Below are 19,183 nucleotides of genomic sequence, written 5' to 3'. Positions count from 1 at the left end.
TTACACAGCTCGCCGCCCTTATCGGTTAGGCGGCCATTGCCCGTCAAATACAACAACCGAAGCGACGCAGGGATCGGCGGAACGAAGCTGCATTTACAAATATCTTATTTATATAACGTATTTTCAAGAGTACTGGAGTGTCGCCCGACGAGGCGTCAACAGCATGGTCAAGCACCGTACGATGGCAGCACCTCCTCGACCGCCGTAAACACCGCCGCTGTGGCCCCTCCTCCGGCATACCATTTGCGAACGACATGGCGGATCGTTAGCATAGATGTCTGAAATAAAGCGTGTTAAAATTTGTTGGCGTCAAAAATACTGAGCCGAATACCAAGTATGAAGCCCTCGTGAGGATCACTGACCAGCAGCAAATTGCTGGTAAGAGCGATAGCCGTGATACAAGCTAGTTTCTGCTCAAACCAGCTGCCGCTGGTGCATTTCGGCTCATCCGATCTGCTCGTACTAGTTCTGCGATTAATGCGTCGCAAGAGTTAATCCTATAATTATTTTACTATGGCAGGATTCACATAAGGCAGTTTCATAAGTAGGCGATTTGCGAAAGCGTTGATCAAGTCCAAAGCGTCGACCGCCGCGGCTTCGAAGAGAAACAATTCAGGCCCAGCGACGACTAGGGACGGTCACGCACGGCGCCGTCGTTCGCCGCGCTCGCGCACCCCACACCCGCGGTAATTGTGTAACGTAGATCCGCCTGCTCGCGGCAGCCCGTGCAGCAAGCGTTGCGAACCCGTGTGCTTTCATAGCTAAGGCCGCGCATTTTTTGACGTTCTGCTCAGCAACAAGCCGTTCAAACGATACTGCAGGCAAGGCAAGGATTCAGTACGCAATCGCTGCGCTGTCATCGGTCGGCACCGTATTCTATACATCGATCTTTAAACATGAAACACTCGGCAAATGAATAACTTTGTGAAGCAGACCCGCTCATACGTTTCGCGCATTGGGGCGCCGGCGAGTAGCCTCCGTCAACAGACGCCGCCATAACCTCTGTTAACGACGCAAACCGAGGTCGCCAAGCTCGGTTTGCGATAACCGTGGTTAGTGGTGTAACCATGGTTTGGTCCGAACATGGGCTAACCACGGTTTCGCGGGTACCCTAACCGTCGCTGCGCGAACTGGGGAACTCCTCAGGCGTGAGCCAGCGAGGACGGGTTGACGCGAGTACGCCAGCAAGCGAGCGAGCGCGCGGCAACCGGAAGTTCGTCGAAGGGACGTATTTCTGGGCGGAGCTTTGAACTTGCTTGTATTCTTTATATTTTTATGGCTCCCTTCGGCGTACGAGTTAAGAGGGAAAATTGGAAGGGTCATTTTAATCGCCGATATCTCTGGTGTTGCAGAAGCTAGATCGAAAATGTTTGCAGGGGAATGATGGGTGGTTCAATATCTGTCAGTGTTATGGCTTTGTTTACCTTTTTGGTGACCCATTTCAGGGGACCTTTAAACACTGAAGTTACTTGTGCAATTTAGAGTTTTGAAAGAAACAAGCCAAAAATAAATATATTGTCTATGATTTGTGTATGTGGTTGTGGGATTAGGTTATATATACACTTAATTGGTAGAATTTGCAAAGCATCTATGTTACAGCTTGTGGGGCCCGCAGCCGCTTTCAGTGTTTCAAGCCGCGCGCGCTTTTTTCTGTTTTTGTTGGTGTCCGCCAGGGCAGCACCAGTGCGCATGAGCGACCTGCCTGGAGCGGGGGCGGATGTTATCGGCGCGAGACCGAGGATAGAGGAGCGCGTCGGAAGCATGGCTCGGGGCTTTTTCGCCGGGCGGTCGGCCAGCGAAGGGCGGCGAGGCAGCATCCCAGGCCGGCGGGATGTACAAGGACGACGGAGCGGGGTCCTGCCTGACGAAGACGGTAGCGGTGCCTACAAGAATGCCTTAGGAGTATTAGCGTGAGTGCTGCCACGCGAGAAGCAATGCTTTTGTACGTTGTCAACGCTTTGGCCCTATTACTCACCCTATCCGCGCCGCAGTGTGTTTTGTGTTGCCGCGGTGAAGCCCTGACCCATGTCCCGTTTTATTCAGCATTGTCCATTGTCCACGCCTCTTCGTTTCGCCTCCATCGAAACGCAGCCGCCGAGGTCGGGTTGGAACCCGGGTGTGATGATGGTGATTGTGGCGAGTGTGCGGGTGGCTCGAAAGGAAGTGAAGTGTGGCCGCGTGCGGGGCGTGCCAGTGCGCGTGAGTTTGTTCCGGCAAGCGAACGGGTCGGACGTTCCTGGGCGTCGCTGGCGGCGGAGTTCATCGTCCTGGGCCTGGCGTACAAGGCCGGCTCGCCAGCACCTGCCGGGCACCTGGTCCGGGGTCTGGTACTGCCCAGCGCTTCGCCATCCGGCGAACAGCTTGCGGAGGCAGCTCGACCGCTCCAGCGTGCCTGGCCGTCGCACTTGTGCTGCCGCACTGGTGCCGCACTTTGCAGTACCCGGGCGTGACGCGGTACCCCGCGGTACACCGCAGTACCCCGGACTGTGAAGCAGACGCCGGAGCGTGGCCTGCCGCGCTACCGAGTCCTCGGGCGACTGGCGTGAACGGAGCCCGCGTCACACCCCGGCCGCTGGTCTTGCCTCAACCGGACGCCGAGCACCGGCGGACTCGCCTGCACCGGCATCTAGTCCACGAGCGGAAAACCAGAAGTAGGACGGTTTTGTGTTGGGACATATCCTATTAGGATAAGCTAGGCTGTATGCATGTCTGTTGCCAGTTACGTTAATTGGTCAAGAAAAGAAAAGCGTCCGTGTGTCTGTGAACCTGCTCTGCTACCTGCCCAGAGCTCCTGAACGGACCTGGGCCCATATATAACATCACAATTTGGCGAGCCTGCCAGGATAAACCCCAGTTGCGGTGTATGTTATGCAATCGTCCGGGACATCGGGCTTCCGATTGCCGCACGTCCACTAGACCGGTGCTCAAGTGCAACTCGTGTGGAAAGGTCGGACACAAGGCCGAAAACTGCAGGAATCGACACCAAGAGGAAGAACAGAGTGCCGCATGCTCTGCAATTCAGGCTCCCAAACGTGCTGATCATCTTGACTGGCATACGGCCCGGAGCCCATCCGACTCTAGCAGTTGGGCGCAGGTCAGTAAAGACGCACCTCAGAATTCAACCGGAAGAATGCCCATTGTAGAAGGGTTTGTGATGGGGAAACAAGTGTGCGTGCTTCGAGACACTGGTAGTAATGTCGTTATTGTCCGCCGGGGTTTGGTCCCAAAGAACTGCTTCACAGGGCAGACCGAGAGGATAGTACTTGTCAATGGTACGGTAACCCAGTTACCGGTGGCAAGAGTACCAGTGGACACGCCATATTTCAAAGGCGAGGTGACCGCGCTTTGCATGAAGCGGCCCTTGTATGATCTCGTGCTTGGGAATATACCAGGTGTCAGGGCCCCAGATGATTCCAATCACGACTGGATGACCTCAAGCAGCCTAGAGCTTCATACCTCGCAAAATTCCCGAGAACAGGAGCGACCTGTGAATTTTAGACGATGTGTTGCAGCCTTGGCCAAGCCAACAGAAAAGAAAACACCGCTGTGCGTGCCACCCATTCTTCTGTGTGACATGACAAAGGACCAGTTAGCAGAAGAGCAGCAGAAAGATGTATCCTTAAAACGGCTCTTCCTTAAGGTAGATAAGGAATTCCGATCAGGTAAAGGTAATTCGTACCATTTTTGTGAAGAAGAGGATATTCTTTATCGATATTACTGTATGACATCGGGAAGGATCTTCAAGCAGGTTGTTGTTCCACAAAAACTCCGGCAATCAGTCTTACAAATAGCACATGAAAGTATTATGGCCGGACATCAAGGGATCAGACGTACTACTGATCGTATACTTCAGGACTTTTATTGGCCTGACATACATGGAGATGTTAAACGATTCGTTAAGTCATGTGATAAGTGTCAGAGAACAACACCGAAAGGCAAAGTTGGCATTGCCCCTTTAGGCAACATGCCACTGATTACCACTCCTTTCGAACGAGTGGCCGTCGATCTCATAGGACCTTTCTCACCTACGTCTGATAAAGGAAACCGATATGAGCTCACCTTGATTGACTTTGCAACACGGTACCCAGACGCCGTCGCCCTTCCAGCTATTGATGCTGTGCATGTTGCTGAAGCGCTCGTTGAGATGTTTTCCCGCATTGGCATACCGAAAGAAATGGTGACCGATCAAGGAGCCACGTTCACCTCAGAGCTCATGAGTGAAGTTGGTCGTCTTCTTTCCATCAAGCTTCTGAAGACATCACCTTACCATGCCAATGCAAATGGTCTTGTGGAGAAGTTCAATGGAACATTGAAAACTATGCTGAAGAGGATGTGCCAAGAAAAACCTAGGTCTTGGGATCGGTATCTGGCACCGTTACTGTTTGCATACCGAGAAGTTCCACAAGCAAGCCTTGGGTTTTCTCCTTTTGAGTTGATTTACGGCCGTCATGTGCGAGGACCACTAACAGTACTGAAGGAGCTCTGGACCAATCAGCATATCGATGGAGATACTCGGTCAACGTACACCTACCTCGTCGAGCTCAGAAACCGTTTGGAGGATACGTGCCAGATTGCTCACGAACAACTAGCACGAGCACGTCAGAAACAGAAATTGTATTATAACCGGAAAAGTCGGCCCAGAAAACTGTTACCAGGTGACAAGGTTCTGATTTTGTTACCGACTGAATCCAATAAGCTGCTCATGCAGTGGAAAGGTCCATACGATGTGATAGACCGTAGAAACGATGTGGACTACATCGTGGACCTAGGACATAAAAGGAAAATTTTTCACATTAACATGTTGAAGAAGTACGAAGAACGAAACCCTCCGACTATTCATCCAGTCTCAGCAGCTGCTGAACTCGACTCCACCTCACTGGACATAGAGACACCTGAAGAGGACTCAGTAGAACTACCTTCTGTGAGCTTGCATCGAACGCAGTGCGCAACGGACGTCAAGTTGGCGTCAAGTCTCTCGGAAGTGCAAGCTGAAGAAGTGCGTGGCTTGCTCCAAGAATTCGAGGGGATTTTCTCAGACTTGCCGGGAAAGACCACATTCACAGAGTGCGCTCTCAGATTGACATCTAATGAACCCATACATATTCCGCAGAGAAAGAGGTGCAGGAAATGTTGAGGATGGGGATCATTGAGAAATCGAAATCCCCCTATCATGCTCCAATAGTAGTCGTAAAGAAACCTGACCAGACACTAAGACTCTGCATCGATTTTCGGGAGCTGAACAAAGTATTAATTTCGGACAGCGAGCCAATACCACGCATTGAGGAAGTTCTTACTCTTGTCGGCACGAAGACTTGCTTTTCCAAGTTTGACTTCACAAAAGGGTACTGGCAAGTGCCAATGGCCTACAACAGTCGTGAGAAAACAGCGTTTTCTAGCATGTCAGGACTGTACCATTTTCTATACATGCCGTTTGGAATCAAAACTGCCCCTGCGGTGTTCGCGCGACTCATGAGGACTGTGCTGGGCGATGTGAAGAACGTTTACCACTACTTCGATGATGTTGTCATCGCCACTGACACATGGCAGGAACATATGGAAACGCTGAAAACAGTATTCGCGAGGATCAAGCGGGCACACTTGACCATAAAACCGAGCAAGTGTGAAATAGGAGAGCCGTCTATCTGTTTCTTAGGTCACCGTATTGGAAACGGCAGGGTAGAACCCCTCCTAAAGACCTTAGACAAGATATTAGGGGCGAAACGGCCGACAACAAAGAAAGTTATGCAGTCGTTTCTTGGATTGACTGGTTATTACCGGAAGTTTATTCCCCATTATGCCGAAATCACCAAGCCCTTGACAGATCTCATCAGGAAAGGACAGCCTAATGCCATCTCTTGGCAACCAGTGCATGAACATGCGTTCACAGTCCTGAAAGCAAAACTCAGTGAGACTCCTATTTTACAGGCTCCTGATCTCTCGAAAACCTTCGTGCTTCGTACAGACGCATCCACCATAAGTCTCGGAGCAGTACTCTTGCAAACGGGCAGCAATAGTATTTTACATCCAGTTGCCTACGCTAGTCGCAATCTGCTGCCCCGAGAAACACGCTATTCAACGATTGAGCGAGAATGTCTAGCTCTTGTCTGGGCAGTGCAGAAGTTTCATATTTATGTGTATGGCAAACATTTCACCATCCAATCTGATCACCAGCCGCTCCAGTACCTGCAATCCGCGAAGCATATGAACAATCGAGTGTTGCGGTGGAGTTTATTCCTCCAGGAATACAACTTCAGCATAGACTACATAAAAGGGAGCGATAACGTTGGTGCCGATTACATGAGCCGTGTGTGAAAGGTGTAGTAGTGTGTTTTGCTGACTGGAACGGGATTTAGAAAAAAAAAACGAACTCGTGTGTTGCATTGTGGATTGTGAATGGTGTGTGGATTGTGACGAATTTTTGTGTGTTTCTGCTTTGTGGTTATTTGTGTAGTTTGTGCATTTATTTCCCGCCACGTCTCCCCCCTCCCGGCGCCAGAACAGTTGCAAGAAACTGTCTTGGAACGGGGGGAGGTTGTGATGATGGTGATTGTGGCGAGTGTGCGGGTGGCTCGAAAGGAAGTGAAGTGTGGCCGCGTGCGGGGCGTGCCAGTGCGCGTGAGTTTGTTCCGGCAAGCGAACGGGTCGGACGTTCCTGGGCGTCGCTGGCGGCGGAGTTCATCGTCCTGGGCCTGGCGTACAAGGCCGGCTCGCCAGCACCTGCCGGGCACCTGGTCCGGGGTCTGGTACTGCCCAGCGCTTCGCCATCCGGCGAACAGCTTGCGGAGGCAGCTCGACCGCTCCAGCGTGCCTGGCCGTCGCACTTGTGCTGCCGCACTGGTGCCGCACTTTGCAGTACCCGGGCGTGACGCGGTACCCCGCGGTACACCGCAGTACCCCGGACTGTGAAGCAGACGCCGGACACAGACGCCGGAGCGTGGCCTGCCGCGCTACCGAGTCCTCGGGCGACTGGCGTGAACGGAGCCCGCGTCACACCCCGGCCGCTGGTCTTGCCTCAACCAGACGCCGAGCACCGGCGGACTCGCCTGCACCGGCATCTAGTCCACGAGCGGAAAACCAGAAGTAGGACGGTTTTGTGTTGGGACATATCCTATTAGGATAAGCTAGGCTGTATGCATGTCTGTTGCCAGTTACGTTAATTGGTCAAGAAAAGAAAAGCGTCCGTGTGTCTGTGAACCTGCTCTGCTACCTGCCCAGAGCTCCTGAACGGACCTGGGCCCATATATAACATCACACCGGGTACTCCGGCCCAGCTTAATTCAATCTCCTCAACGGTAGAGTCCCGCCACTTCTATCTCGTCACTGGTTGCCTCTGAGCGGGTTAAACGGCGATTGTTATCGAGAGGTGTGTCTGAGCGCAACCTAAAAGTAACATACACTCATTAAAGGCAGGAAACGATTATGTTGTAATTAAATCGTTTAAGCATTGTCATTGTGTTGTCTCGTGGCTGTATTCACGGCAGGTATCGTGGCTATTAAGAATTAAAAACATCTTTTTTTTCTTTATTGCCTAATTTATTCTCAGAGTTTGCACATATAGAACATCACACACATACACACACAGAGAGAGATAATATTACGCGACAAATACACTACATGGGTTAAAACCACGCGATTTGGGCTGCGTGATCCATTGCAAATCAGTCATTTGCAGCAACGCTTTCATTCTCGGAAGCCACTCAGGCACTTCGTCTGGTGTCTTGAAAATTTCAATAACACTCGCAACGGCTTCGAGAAAATGCTGCCGTATTTTCCTCGCATCAACGTCTGCATGCCTGAAAGCCATTCAGGATCGCCAGATACTGTGGAGGCCCAATAACATGATCATGTCCAGCGGTAGCCCATCATCATCTTCAATAGGTAAAAATCAAATTCCGAATGCATCCACGGGTAGGTCTTTTTTAATTGTTCGGTGTAGAATGTCCCAGAAGAAAAAGGCTTTCCAACAGTCTAAGAAAACATCTTCGATAGTTTCCGGTTTGTGGAATATGAAGCAGTCATTTCCCCAAGGTACAAAAATACCTTTCATTTCTAAATAAGTCTTAACTTGTAGTGTATTACACGGTGCAACCTAAAGGGAAACTCTCTGAAGAAAAGATATTAGTAACGTAATTTAATGTTGCAATTTAAAAAAAAACAAATTTTTAAAAAAGGTGAACTCCGGATTCGAACATATTGTTACTCGCTAAGTGGTCAGGTACGTAATGCAAATCCAATGCGCCACTGAGGCCTTTTTTTTTCTACATATCATTTATTATACAAAAAGGGTTATGAACACAGACTATTTACAATTCATTCAGCCATTGATGAGATGCACAACAGAAGACAACTTTTTAAAAGGCAGGCAAAAATAAGCACCGTGCCACCAGCGGAAACCAATCAGGTTGAAAGTCCTTTTCATCATAAGTGTCCTTCAGTTGCAGCATCATTCTGCTAAAATGGAGTTTAGGTGGAACAACAGGTTCAGCGTTGCGATGCGACATGCGTGTCTTCCACAAGCTATGAAGTCCAATAAGGAAAAAGATGTCAAATGGTTCGTAATCAGATTGTGTAACAGCAAGATACCGCACACTGTACGAATTCAGAACAAAGTCTTTCTTTAGAGTTCTTTGCAGCACATCCCAAAGAAGAATTCATCATCATCATCATCATCAGCCTGATTATACCCACTGCAGGGCGAAGGCCTCTCCCATATTTCTCCACTTAACCCGGTTCTGTGCTAGCTGTATCCACTTGACCCCTGCGAACTTCTTAATCTCATCCGCCCACCTAACTTTCTGCCTCCCCCTGCTACGCTTTCCTTCTCTTGGAATCCAGTTTGTTAGCCTCAGCGACCATCGGTTAACCTCTCTTCGCACAACATGTCCTGCCCATGTCCATTTCTTCTTAATTTCCACTAGAATGTCGTTAACTTGAGTTATTTCTCTGACCCACTCTGCACACTTTCTATCTCTTAATGTTACCCCTACCATTTTTCGTTCCATAGCCCTCTGGGTTGTCCTCAACTTAAGTAGAACTCTCTTGGTTAGCCTCCACGTTTCAGCCCCATAGGTGAGTACAGGCAAGATGCAACTGTTGTATACTTTCCTCTTGAGCGATACCGGTAGGCTGCTAGTCATAATCTGCGAGTGCTTGCCAAATGCGCTCCATCCCAATCTTATTCTTCTTGTTATTTCCTTTTCATGGTCCGGATCTGCGGTTACTACCTGTCCTAAGTAGACATATTCGCCTACTATTTCCAGTATTTCGCTACCTAATGTAAACTGCTGTTCCTTCCCGAGGCTGTTGAACATTACCTTAGTCTTCTGCATATTGATTTTCAAGCCTACCTTTCTACTTTTTCTGTCTAGGTCATCAATCATTATTTGCAGTTCATCCCCCGAGTTGCTTAGCAAGGCAATGTCATCAGCAAATCGCAGATTACTGAGGTATTCTCCATCTACCCTTATGCCTAACTGCTCCCATTCCAAGCCTCTGAATACTTCCTCTAAACAAATTTTGTTGCTTTCTTTATGTAGAACTATGGTTGCTGTGCAGCCACTATATATATCTTCCAGCACTTTCACGTACGGCTCGTCTACCCCCTGATTTCGCAATGCCTGCATCACCGCCGAGGTTTCAACTGAGTCAAATGCTTTTTCGTAATCAATGAATGCTATGTATAAGGTCTGGTTATATTCCGAGCATTTTTCTATCACCTGATTGATGGTATGGATATGATCGATAGTAGAGTACCGTTTCCGAAACCCTGCTTGATCCTTTGCTTGATTGCAGTCTAAGGTTGTCCTGATTCTATTAGCGATTACTTTAGTAAATACCTTATACGTAACAGACAGTAAGCTGATTGGTCTGCAATTTTTAAGGTCCTTAGAGTCCCCTTTCTTGTGAATGAGGATAATGTTTGCATTCTTCCATGGTTCCGGTACCGTCGATGACACCAGGCACTGCGTATACAAGGTGGCCAGTTTTTCTAGCACGATATCCCCCCCGTCCTTCAGCAAATCTGTAGTTATCTGATCCTTTCCAGCTGATTTCCCCCTTTTCATAGTTTTTAGTGCTTTCTTGACCTCGTCCTTCGTCACTGGTGGAACGTCTGACTGTTTTTCCCTAACGCCAATCTCATTACGTTCCTGACTACTTTGGCTACTGTAGAGATCTGTATAGAACTCCTCGGCTACTTTGACTATCTTGTCCATACTAGTGATGACGTTGCCCGCCTTGTCCCTTATCGCATACATCTGGTTTTTGCCTATGCTCAATTTCTTCTTTACCGCTTTAAGGCTTCCCCCGTTCTTTACAGCATGCTCAATTTTCTCCATGTTATACTTCCTTATATCGGCCACCTTGCGCTTATTGATTAGCTTTGATATCTCGGCCAATTCGATCTGGTCTGTTGGATTGGAAGCTTTCATACTCTGCCGTTTCTTAATCAAATATTTCGTCTCCTTAGACAGCTTACCGGTATCCTCTCTAACTATCCTTCCGCCTACTTCGACCGCACACTCAGTAATGATATCTCTGAAATTATTGTTCATTGCCTCTAGGGTAATGTCGCCATCCTCAGTTAGAGCTGAATACCTATTCTTTAGCGAGATCCTGAACTCTTCTGCCCTCCCCCTCACCGCTAATTCATTGATGGGTTTCTTTCTTACTAATCTATTGCGTTCCTTCTTCAGATTTAGGCTAATTCGGGACCTCACCATCCTGTGGTCACTACATCGAACTTTCCCGATTACCTCTACATCCTGCACAATGGCGGGGGTTGAACACATTATGAAGTCGATTTCATTTTTAGTCTCTCCGTTAGGACTTTTCCACGTCCATTTCCGGTTCTTCCGTTTGCTGAAGAAGGTATTCATGATTCGTAAGTTATTGCGCTCTGCAAACTCAACTAGTAACTCCCCCCTGCTATTCCTAGAGCCAATGCCATAGTCACCTACTGCCTTGTCTCCTGCCTGTTTTTTCCCTACCTTGGCGTTGAAGTCGCCCATTAGTACAGTATACTGCGTCTTTACTTTTCGCATTGCCGATTCTACATCTTCATAGAAGCTTTCAACTGCCTGGTCATCATAACTACATGTAGGTGCATAGGCCTGTACAACCTTCAGTTTATACAATACAATAATACAATACAATAATAAGTTTATTTCCAGGTTCAACTGGAGGGTTTCCCGGATAAAAGCTGCCTTCGCAGCTTGACAGTGTCCAGGAAACCCTTACAAGCAGCAGCAGACGAGTGGTGAAGGAAATCTCCAAATCTGTCATATATACAGTAGTCACATTCAAATAACAAAACACACACGGAAATTCACAATAAGCTTTAAAGTAAATGGCACAAAGAGAAAAACAGTTGAAATGCGCAGTTTTTAAGGGAAAAATGTAAAGTGGGCAAACATTCAGCAATCTACAAACAGAAGCATAAAATCACATGTTAACAAAATATTTGCGCAGCTCGGCTTTTGTGTATCCTATTGTACTTTGATAAGTGTTTAAAACATGGGGCAGGTTGTAAGACAGCATTTGTAATTTATAATCAGTGCGAAAACGTGGTACATTCCATGCATTAGTACTTCTTGTGTGCATGTTAGCACGATGCGTCTCCAAAGATGCTAAGGAAGAATAATATTCGGCAACGGATGCCTTCGAAAAATACATGATTTGTAGTAACGTATAATTATACAATTGATCAACACAGATAATACTATGAGCTTGGAATGCATATTTGGAGGTGGTCGCATAATCAACATTAGCTATTATTCTAACAATTTTCTTTTGCAATACGAGAAGCTTATTTGTGTTTGTCTTGGTCATAGTGGCCCACACTAAACTACAGTAGTAAGGTGAGAAAAAAATAATGCGTAATAAACTTGTAGTTTACACTTCATAGGTAGAGTTGCACGACATCGCGAGAAGGCCCCACAGGCAGAAGAGAGTTTTTTGCAGATATGTTCAACGTGAGCAGTCCAGTTTAAATGAGATGAAAAATATACACCAAGGGATTTATGTTCTTCAACAATTTCTATTTGTTGGTTTTCAAACTTCAGTACACAGTTTGGTGTTGTCGGCTTATTTCTTGCGCGAAATATTACAGCCTTCGATTTTGTAGGATTTATCTTTAATTTATTCATCATTGACCACCTAGATAATCTATCCAGTAGGTCGTTACCTTTCGCTATTACATCATTGAGATTATGGCCTGAAAGAAGTAATGTGCTATCATCGGCGTAAATTACAAAATGAATAGAAGGATCTATAGTTACAATGTCATTTATATAGGTATTAAACAAAAGGGGTCCAAGTACGCTCCCTTGCGGGACACCACAGCTAATAGTTAAAGGGGATGAAAGTTCATTATCTACAGATACTGACTGGCTTCTGTTTTGGAGGTAATCTTCAAGCAGTCTGAGTGGTTTACCACGGATTCCGTACATTTGAAGTTTATAAGCAAGGATCGCATGATTTAAGCAGTCAAATGCCTTACTAAAATCAAGGAAAAGGCCCACCGTATACAAGTTCTCATTAATATTGTTCAAGATAATTTCTTTCATTGCTAATAAGGCTGTTTCTGTTGATTTGCCTGTTCTGAAACCAAACTGCGACTCAGATATTACCTTATGTTTATCAAAAAACTTCGTTATTCTTGAAGAGATAACCTTTTCCAGTCCCTTAGAAAACACGGGGAGCGCCGAAATCGGCCTATAGTTTCCTGGTAAGTTTCGGTCGCCCCCTTTATAAATTACTGACACTTTTGCAGTTTTCATTCCGTTGGGAAAAACCCCGGATTCAAGTGCCAGATTATAGATATGAGAAAGCAGGGGACAAATTATAGATATGACATATTTCAACGGTGTCATCTGCATGGCGTTTATATCTAAGGCTTTACTATTACTAATTCCCATATACACGTTGTAAACTTCACTTGCATCAGTTGGCTCGAAGAATATAGTTTCGCTAACCTGACTATGATAACCGGCGATAAGGGTGCCTGTCGGATCTTGAGATGAAGTAACACTATTAAGAAAATGTTTGTTGAAGTGTTGTGCGAGTGCTCTTCCACTTACTTCGTTTCCACTGACAAGCATCGTTTTCGTAGCATGGTTATTTACACGGCGACCAAGGACATCATTTAAAGCTTTCCAGGTAATATCAGGTCTACTTGAACTGACGTTAGAAAAGAGCCGCTGATAATAGATATTTTTAGCTTTCCGTAGCTCCGCGTTCAATCGGTTCCTTAACTTTTTGAAAGAAAGCAGCGCATCTTCTGTGCGTGTTCGAAGGAACATTTGATACCGACGATTTTTGTCCTTTATCATTTTGAACAATTTTTTTGTAACCCATGGTTTTCTTATCTTTTTGGGAGGGGTGTGTACTTCCAGCGGAAAGTGCTTCGAATAAAAACGAAGGAAATAGTGAAAAAATAGGTCGTACGCATCATTGACGCTCGTTTTCTGCAACACACAAGACCAGTCAAAGTTCATAATATCGTGCTTAAAAGCTTCCAATGAGCTATCGTTGATGCGTTGCACACGTATGGACTGTTTCACAATGTTTCGCTTAACATGCTCATTCCTAAAAACGACAAATACCGGACAGTGATCACTTACATCAGAAGCAATTGTACCGCAAGAGAGTACACTGGTTTCAATATCCGTAATTAATAAATCAAGTGCAGTCGCACTAGTGCACGTGACACGTGTTGGTGTTTCTATTAAGTTTACAAAACCGCAGGACATAAGTTTCATGTTAAAATCACGTACAGTAGCATTCTGGTCAAGCATATTGATATTAAAATCACCACTGCACAAAAGCGAGCATTTGTTCAGTGACGCATATTCTAGAATCTGGTCAAAATAATCTGTAAAAGCCTTCATGTTTCCATTTGGGGGGCGATATACAACAGAGATCACTTGGTTTCGATTTTGCAGTGTTAAAACTTCATAATCTTCTGTAACCTCACTAAGATTAGGCCGAATGTGGCATCTTTTGCACGCGAGAGTATAGATAGCGACACCGCCGCCTCGTTTATTTGGTCTGTTAAGGAAGAAGGTTTCGTAACCGGGTAATTCCAACATCTTGCAGCCAGATTGATACCATGTTTCAGTGAGCATCAAAACCGTAAATTCAAAAGTGAACTGTCTTAACAAGAACGTGATTTCTTCTTCCTTGTTTCCTACTGAGCGGGCATTAAAGTGCAGGGCAGTTTCACTCCTTCGGTCCTTTAGTTTCACCTGTTGTGGTAGTGCAAGTTCGTGATAGGCCATTTTGTTTTTAATTGTTACGGATTACCAAGCAGAAGGACGCCCCATTTCAATTGCTAGGTGAGCTATGAATATCGCCTGTTTCTAACTCAGCACGACTGCTTTCCGACGAGAAGATCTTGATAAGGTCTTTCTCGCTGGTTATCGGCATAACCGCCGAGCCATCAGATTGCCTCATGAAAATTTTTCCATTTTGCGACCAGACAGACTTCCAATGATGCTCATACTTTTTTTTAACAGCGTATGCAAGCAGTTTCTTTTGTGCTGGGCAGAGGTGTTCGTTTACGTATATAGGGTCCGAAGTTTCTATCCCAACATCAGTGTTTGTCAGCCTCATTTTTTTGGCTTTCTGAAGTACCTTGTCGCGTTTGGCTTGAGACCAGAACTTAACCACAATATTCGACTTGTCTGCCTTACGTGTCGGCACTCTATGACAGGCTTCAATATCCCGTTCTTCAATAGGCTCACTAATTGCAGTTCCTATTTTTGAGACTATGTCAAACACAGACTCGCTGTCATTTTTGTTGACTCCTTGAATTTCTAGGTTGGCTCTTCTCGAGTATTGCTCAGAAAGAGTAAGTCGTTTCTCCAAGTCAAGCATTTTACCTTCCAGACTCGTGTGCAATGACTGAAGGGTCTCATTTTCTTCAGCAAGGTTCTTGTTTTTAGCGATCTCTGCATTTAGCTTTTCCTCAAGCTCTCTGATAGAGTCATGTGCGAACTCGATGCTTTTAATTAAGCCTTGTTTTTCACTCTTCAGTTCTCTAATTTCATTACGCATTTCTCGCTCCATCGATTCACGAAATGTTTTGATTTCAGCTTTAATTTCTTCTCGTAGCTTTGCGATATCAGCTTTAAACTCATCTTTCACTTTTACCGCCTCTTTCCCAGTCATTTTTGAAAATATGTCTCTCTGCAAAACACTCGATAGGCCTCAGCAAACAGACGGAGAACAGCACAAGTTCACAAAGCACTTTCCCTTAAAACCACTTTCACTTGAAAGCAAATAAAATGAACTGAAATGAAAACGCTTGGCAGCAGCGACGAGGGGCCAACAATAATGCTTAAGATCAATGTGTTGTTTTCACTAACCTGCGATGAATGCAGAAGTAGATTAGGACGTTTCCAACGCTCTCGTCGCTACTGCCAAGTGCCGCGAACGTCGATGAAGGTGTTCCTTTTATAGTGGCTGAGGTCACGTGGAAGCAAACGTAGCAGGTCACAACGCAGCCGACAACGACGCCTCCTTGAACCGGGTGGTGACCAGCGTAATCCGCGTTTTCACGATGGCGGCTTCCAGATGAAACAGTGTTGGCGCCTAGTACCGCTTATTAAGCCTAATTACGATGCCTGCAACCCTCTCATTAATACTATAGAATTCATCTATATTACCCGCTATATACTTATTGACAAGGAAACCTACTCCTAGTTGTCGCCTCTCTGGTAAGCCTCGATAACACAGTACATGCCCATCCTTCAGTACAGTATATGCCTCATTCGGCCTCCTAACCTCACTAAGCCCTATGACATCCCATTTCATGCCCTCTAGTTCCTCTAACAGCACTGCTAAACTAGCTTCACTAGCAAGGGTTCTAGCATTAAACGTTGCCAGGGTCAGTTTCCAATGGCGGCCTGTCCAGCGGAGCCAGGCTTTCTTAGCACCCCCTGCTGCGTCACAGGTCTGACCGCCGCCGTGGTCAGTTGTTCCGCAGCCGCTGGTGACTGAGGGCCGGGGTTTTATGGAGCTTATCATAGGAGGTTGTGGCCAATTACTGCACCAGGGTGGCCAACTCCTGTTCTGGTGAGGGAGTGCGTTGCCGGAGGTGTTCACCGGCATCAGGTCGCACCCCAAACCTGTATATGCAATTCCATCAACACGCGGAGTTTTTTTTTTGTCATCCGGTGGAGAATTGCGCGGCACCGGGATTTGAACCCCGGTCCTCTTGCATGCGAGGCGGATGTTCTACCGCTACGCCACCGCTGCACCAGAATTGCACCGCTGCAAGAAGAATTGCGTCTTTGCAATTAATAAAACAGTGCTCAATAGTTTCGGGTACATTACGCAGACGGCAGTTTACAGAAGATACAAAAATATTTTTTCCATGGAGCCATGTGTTAACAGGTTGAGCTTCGGTGTGTAATTTAAAGAAAAATGTTCTCGTGCAAGGAGAAGTCTGCATTTAGCGCACCCTTTTTAACACATCATGACCTTTAATGCCAAAGTATAAAGAGCAATACAGTGGTGGCGGAAAAAGCATTGCTACCAAATCCTTGTATAGTATCTTGCGCGAAACAGAATATAAGTACTCATTCGAGAATCGTACTATCAAAAACCTCACTGAAGCATAAACGTCTTGCATAAATCCAAGTAACTGCGGGCGATCAGTAAAATCTGAAGAAACCACTAAGTCGGGAAGCAGATTCATGAAATTAACTTGTAGCAATGCTCTAATAATCGGATGTGAACAATCACGAAAAAAGAAGAAACGGGCAACTAACTGCCTTACATACAGATGCACTAAGCCGAGCTCCTCAGCACAAACAGGTCTGAATAGGTTATCACGCCGAATCGGTTCAAAATTGGATGACCAAATAAACGTTGCAAATATTCGGTGAAAGCGCTGGATGTAATGCCTAGCACAGTGGAGTACCTGAAGCACATAATAAAGTTTTGTCGCCAAAAACATGTTACAGGCCTGAGCCCGACCGAATATTGAAAGCCGATAGGGGACAAATGTATTAGCATAACGCTGGACTACTGGAACGCGCTCTTTCCAGTAATTTGAACTTGACTTAAATGCATGCAGTGGAACGCCTAGATATTTAGGTGGCACACATGACCATTCAATTTCTGCATATAGGGGTGGTGTCGAGCCCCACGAACGAAACCAAAGGCCGGAACTCTTGGAGTGATTCATCTGAACACCAGACACAACGCCAAATTCTTCTATGCTGGATATAACTTATTCTATGCTTGGTTTGTCAGTGCAGAGAAACGCAAGATCATCCGCATATGCAAGCACTTTAACCTCATTTCCAAGGAGAGGGAAGCCATGGATACTACTGTTATGTAAAACACTCTGACAAAGTGGTTCCAAGTAAAGAGCAAAAAGCAGTAGAGACATCGGACAGCCTTGCTTCACAGAAGAGTTGATTGGTATGGGGTTTGATAGGTGGCCATTTACAATTAGGCGAGTCGAACAATTTCTATAGCAAAGTTTCACCCCCTTCAGTACTACAGAACCAACGCTCGCTCGTTCCAGAAGAGAAGACAGGAAAGAATGACGAACTCGATCAAATGCTTTTGCGAGGTGGACCTGAAGTAAAGCAACCTGATCGTGAGAGCCGGAGCACGATTCGCGGACTGTCCGCGCAATATGTACATTACTTTGTATGGCTCGGCCCCTCAAGCCGCACGTCTGGTGAGGGCCAATGAGAACCGACATTGCGAACTGTAGGCGATTTGATAAAATTTTGGCAAAAATCTTGTAATCCACACTTGCCAGTGTGATTGGTCTATAGCCTTCCACTGAGCGTATTTTTCTTCATCAGTACTCTTTGGAATTAGGACTGTGTGGCATTTTGTAAAAATCTCGGGAAGGGCTTCTGGATTAAAACTTATCGTGAAGACATCTAGCAGGATAGGAAGAAGAACAGTTTTAAAAGCTGTGTAAAATTCAGAGGAAATGCCATCAGGACCAGGCGTTTTTGAGAGAGGTAATTGATCAATTGCCACTTCTACCTCTTGCTGCGTGAAAGAGCTACTAGTTACAGAACAATCATCTTCTGATAAAGTGCTCACCAGGGATGTGAAACGCGAGATGTTAGAATTTCTTACAGGAGGAGTGGCACTAAACAAAATCGAGTAATAATCCACGAATGCGGACGTAACCTCATTCGTACTCGTAACCAATGTGCCATTACGCATAATTCCCGGAATCAGCTTTGCAGTCGCATGATGACGTTCATCAAGCAAAGCTTGCCGCGTCGGCTGTTCGCAGTGGAAAGCACGCTTGACACGAGATCGAATTAAGGCACCCCTGTATCGTTCCGCATCATGCCTTTGTAACTGACTTTTGACACTAGCAACTTCGTCCGTATATGATCCAGGGGATTCACATTCTAGCTCATACAGGTTACGCAAGTTTTTGTTAAGTGTCTCCTCCTGATGTTTCCTGTAGAAAGCTTTAATTGAGCCAAGTTCAATTGCTATCGCACGTACTTCCTGCTTGAACATATCCCAAGCGGCGAACAATGGTAGATTCCTGGAAAAACATGATTGGAGCTGTGAGCGCACACGAATGATAAATTCTCTATCATTTCCCAGCGATGAGTTTAACTTCCAAAGTTCCCACTGCGGACTAAACTTTGAATGGTCATTGCCGCCGAGCCGTGCTACTACCATGCTATGATCAGATAACGAAACCGGTATAGTTTCGCAAACAAGCCAGCGGGAAACTAATGTACAAGATGCATAGATCCGGTCTAGACGAGCGTGAGAATGCCCCTGAATGTGGGTGAATGATCTAAAAGCACGGCAGGATGCCCCTGTATCAACCAGTCCCGCATCTTCTGTAACACGGAACAAAATTTCCCCACTCCTGTCACTGCGTGCTCCTGGACTAGAACGACCTATGTGGTTGCAAACACAGTTGAAGTCACCCATTAGCACAAGATGTCGGTCACAGTCAAGTAAGCTGGCTATGTGTTCAAAAAAAATTATGCGCTGAGTAACAGTATTAAAAGCGTAATTATTAATTATCCGGTGTGGCTTCCTAAAGAGTAGAAGATCGCAACATATCAACCGACCCTCGGCGTCGATATTATAAGTTAGGCCAGTACAAGGCAGCGTCTTTCGCAGAAACAGAAAACAACCTGCCGGCAAGCCCACAGCATGCGCAACAATG

At 46.2% G+C, this 19,183-nt stretch overlaps 1 pseudogene; it reads right to left on the bottom strand.

The window, feature by feature from the left end:
* Positions 1-8,351: 8,351 nt before the first annotated feature.
* On the bottom strand, positions 8,352-17,401 carry LOC146170857 (uncharacterized; annotated as a pseudogene).
* Positions 17,402-19,183: the final 1,782 nt, after the last annotated feature.

Source organism: Amblyomma maculatum, unplaced genomic scaffold (genome assembly GCF_055883805.1).
Source record: "Amblyomma maculatum isolate TAMU_Amacu unplaced genomic scaffold, ASM5588380v1 scaffold_34, whole genome shotgun sequence".
Classification (NCBI taxonomy): Eukaryota; Metazoa; Arthropoda; class Arachnida; order Ixodida; family Ixodidae; genus Amblyomma; species Amblyomma maculatum.
This window is presented reverse-complemented; position numbering and strand designations above follow the sequence as displayed.